This window comes from Saccostrea cucullata, unplaced genomic scaffold (assembly GCF_032062105.1).
Source record: "Saccostrea cucullata isolate Sc308-1 unplaced genomic scaffold, CSIRO_AGI_Scuc_v1 ctg14239, whole genome shotgun sequence".
Classification (NCBI taxonomy): domain Eukaryota; kingdom Metazoa; phylum Mollusca; class Bivalvia; order Ostreida; family Ostreidae; genus Saccostrea; species Saccostrea cuccullata.
Genome location: NW_026931626.1, coordinates 1 through 4,158, shown reverse-complemented (window position 1 = coordinate 4,158; position 4,158 = coordinate 1). Strand labels below are relative to the sequence as shown.

Genomic DNA, 4,158 nt, shown 5'->3' with positions numbered 1-4,158 from the left:
CAGCCAATTTTGTGTTGCTTTTGAAGAAAATGCCTTTCACAACCATCTATAAGGACCTTTTTAGGGACTCCGATCCTCAGCCAGGAAGGACATCTCTTTAATTTATTATTTAATTCAAAAAGTCTTGAAAAGAAGCTTGAAAAGTAGTATATATGATAAGAGCCAATTTTGGCCCCCTAAAAATCAACATTTTAGAATGACATTCAGATATGTTTAATTGATATTTATTTTCCAGAAGAGATTACATTAGAAATATTTCCTATATATTTTTCACATTTAAATGCACTCACTAGCTTTAATTAATATGAGAAATAATGCTATTTTTGCTATCTGACAAAAAAGTCAAAATTTGAATTTTTCTTTTTGTTTTTTTTTTTCTTATGGGAAACATAGAGCGCAGTGTAGAACATACACAATTTTTCTGTCACTAATTAGTATTGGATAGATACATCTTTTGTAAAAATATAAAGCTTGTTCTAAGCTGCGCTCTATATTTTCTGGAAGAAAAACTGCTTGAAAATAAGCAGTTTTATACAAAATCTGCTAAAATGTCAGGAAAATGTGATTTTTATGATGTCATATTTCTAAAATAACGGCATTTTGATCAAAATATAAATGACTAATAAAGGTCGCATATATAACTGTACAAATTAAAGCTATATATTAAGTAAAATGAAGATGTTCAATTTAAGAGGCCAATTGAGACACTTCTCATATATTGATCTTAAATCCTTTCAAGCAACAATTTTCATTATATGCCTCTCAATGTGCTTCAAGGTTCTTTGAACTTCTCAGTAAGGTCTAATTAAAAGTAGAAATGTTTCTCCCGGAAAAGCATATTTAGATACCAATGTTTATCAACATGATGTTAAAAAAAATAAGAAGTTATTTATGAAGCTTTGCAAAGAACCTTGAAACAAATTGAGAGGCAGATAATAAAAATTGGTGCATGAACATATTTACTTTTCAAGCTTCATTAAAAGACTTTTTGAACAAATTATAAATAAAAGAGTTGTCCTTCCTGGCCTAGGGTCAGAGTCCCTGAAAGTAAAATCAAGTTGGCATAATTATAATGGAGGGTTGTTGTCAGTATGTGTGAACATGTACCACTATCACATTGATGTTTTAGGAACTGCACCATATGCTTTGTTAATGATTGCAGCATTTAAAAATTGAAATATTCTTCAGGCGTCATTCTTTTCAGATTTGACCTTGACCCCATAAGTACAAAAGTGTCAAGGTCAATAATTCATTCAATAATGTCATTTAAATTACTTTCCTTGACATCTTATAAACAAATCATGGAATATACAAAAATGTCTAGAAGGAGCAATACAAATATACAATGTATATAGCCAAAAAATTTAAAATGTTGTTACTTAGCAACCACTTAAAAGTCATTAGAAAAATATTTGAACTAAAATGGTGCAGAGATATTGCAGTTCTGATACCTTCTTGAGAGTATATGCAGAAATTTCTATTTTAGCATCCATTTCGTGAAATTTTAATAGGAATATTGAAAAGTGTTGAAAAAATTGATGAAATTTTTGCACTTATTTGACCTCTGACCTCCTTAAAATAGTACTTATGAGGTCAAACCTGAAAACAATTTATCTGCTGTATATCCCTGTTAATTTTATTACCTCAATTCTGACTTTGATATGTGCTGGAATACAGAATGAGTAAAAAACGAAAATTGCTGCCCGAAAATTATTTACTATACATGGACAGTCCAGAAAAAAAGAGTACTCTTTTGTGATGGAGATATTTAAAGCGATGTGTATTACATCACAATTGATATGTACAGCTTTGTCAAAACATTTCACATTTGCATCTTACTAGTACACAAATTACCAAAGTTAAAAACAATTTATTGCTAGATGTTAAAGCATGGTCTTTTATTACTGAAAGACAAGGCTTTTTTCAGATAATCATAATTTTTTATTGATAAAGAAATCTTAATTATTTCTTATCTACTTAAGACACCTCCTGAGGAAACTTATCTAACGTTACGTTCTAATTAACTTTAACACATGAGAGTTTCTACCTTATTTAAGTAAACCGTAGGAAAGTTAGGTTAAAAAATACGTAACTTAAATGATTTTTTAACTTGAGAATGCAAAAGTTTTATGAATTCCGGCCAAATTTTATTAAATTGAAAATATGAAATTAGGAGAAATATGTAAATGAGCAAAATCATACAAGGTGATTTCCTACACATGTCTGAAAATTTGTTGATTACGGGTTTCAATCAACAAACTTCCTGTATTCTCTTTGTTGCAGCTGTTTGTATATTGTGATATGGTTCTTGTCTGAGAGATTGTTGATATGAGTATAGAGCAGCCTGGGGGTTCCCTGTCACCTGTTGACATATCCCCAGAATCTGCCACGATATGTCTCTGTAATCTAAAGGTATAAAGTGTCCGTCATCATAGTGAACTAGTGTCTGTAGATCGTCTAGAGCTGTCTGTACTCTCTTTGTGTCTACATGTCTGTAACACAAGACCTTTAGCATGTATAACAGTACAAACGGTGGTATATATAATATAGACATGTCATTCTGAAGAGCAGACTGTTGTTCTGGTATCAATTCATTTATGTAATGGATTTCATTGTCAAGTCTGATATACCTTGCGACAGCATTTCTCATTTTTATAGACCAGGACTGCCCGCCTACAGCCTCAATATACATCTCTGTATCTACTTTACTCAAATACATCACATATGGCTGTGCTAATTTGACCTTGATCATCTCTATAATAGATAAAACCTCAATAAATTTAAGTGTCCTGTAATGATACAAGGCTACGTACAGCATGTCAGTAATATAACCAAGCTTGGCTGCTAATTTCAGCATGTGACAGGAGATTTTGTCAGCTCTATACCTCAGTTTATTTTTATGTGTGTAAGTTTCCATTTGTAACATAAAAGCACTGTTCTGAAGGACAGTAGCTGTTAATTTCTGAAGCATCATTACTTCATAATGTGTAAAGAGGGAAAAACCTATCATCTGTTCTATTGAATGTAGATATCTCATACACCTTTGTGTGTCCGATTGATAACAAACTGTGTCTTGCATCGTCTATTTCGACTTTGAATAGGTTTCTATCAAACTCAGCCTCAGAAATCAGAGTATGCTCATCTGTATAGATAGAGAGTCTGGGGTTATGAGGGAGATTTAAAATATAAGATCTTACTGAAGAACTGTGTAGTAGCAGGAATGCTAAACCCTTTTCATATAACCCATAAAGTCTATCAAATAATTGATTTTGTTTGTCACCATAGATTTTACTAAGAAACATGTTGTTATCTGGAATAAAAAAGTTAGGACAGACTCCTCTCATACACCCATTTGAGGATGAGTTTAAAACAGGCCCAGAAACCCCCAAGGAGATTATTGGGACACCAATGACACAATATATTTTGTTGAATCACCCAGAAAACTGATGTCTTCATGTGATAGGAACACAGTAATTTATCATAATCACTGAGTCCATTGTTAATTATTTCTGTTAAGAACAATTTAAGCAAGCCATAAGTTAAGAATTGACAGTGGCTCATTGCATACACTAGTTTTTGTTCTGCCAGAGAGAATGAAATTCTCCATTCATGGTCTTCATAACTTCCTAGCTTATTTCCAACTGCTACAAAGTGGCATCCATATTTTACTATATTATCAACAATATGAGCCGGGGGCCATGAGTGACATCTGTCTATCCATGAGGAGGCAGAGGGAGGCCAAAAGTCGCAAGCAAAACAGTGGGCTTGATCATATTCTGTTGTTCCTAGTGTTCCACTGACACAGGGTCCATGTTGAGTGGAGAGAAGTGATGATGAACACACAATCTGTCTGTACTTAGAACTAGATATATAATTTATGTTTTTCATTCTAACACAAGATCTCTGAATCTCCCTGTCCGTGCTTGATGCTAGTAAATATAACAAAGTGAATCCTGGTGGACTATCAGAACAGTCACACAGGATCAGTGTTTGTCTGTGTGAGTTGTAATACTGAGACTGAGAAAATTCCCAGATTACACAGTGATCATTTGGCCACGACATAATGTCTACATCTGATGTTTTCAGTCTAAATCCTTCTTTGTGACTTCCACTCACCATCACACTTTCCTCATCTCTTGTTTTCACTTGATTTTCCAC

The 4,158-nt window shown here is 33.0% G+C and overlaps 1 pseudogene; it reads right to left on the bottom strand.

Moving 5' to 3' along the window:
- Positions 1 to 2,251: 2,251 nt before the first annotated feature.
- LOC134233163 (uncharacterized) lies at positions 2,252 to 3,789 on the bottom strand (annotated as a pseudogene).
- Positions 3,790 to 4,158: the final 369 nt, after the last annotated feature.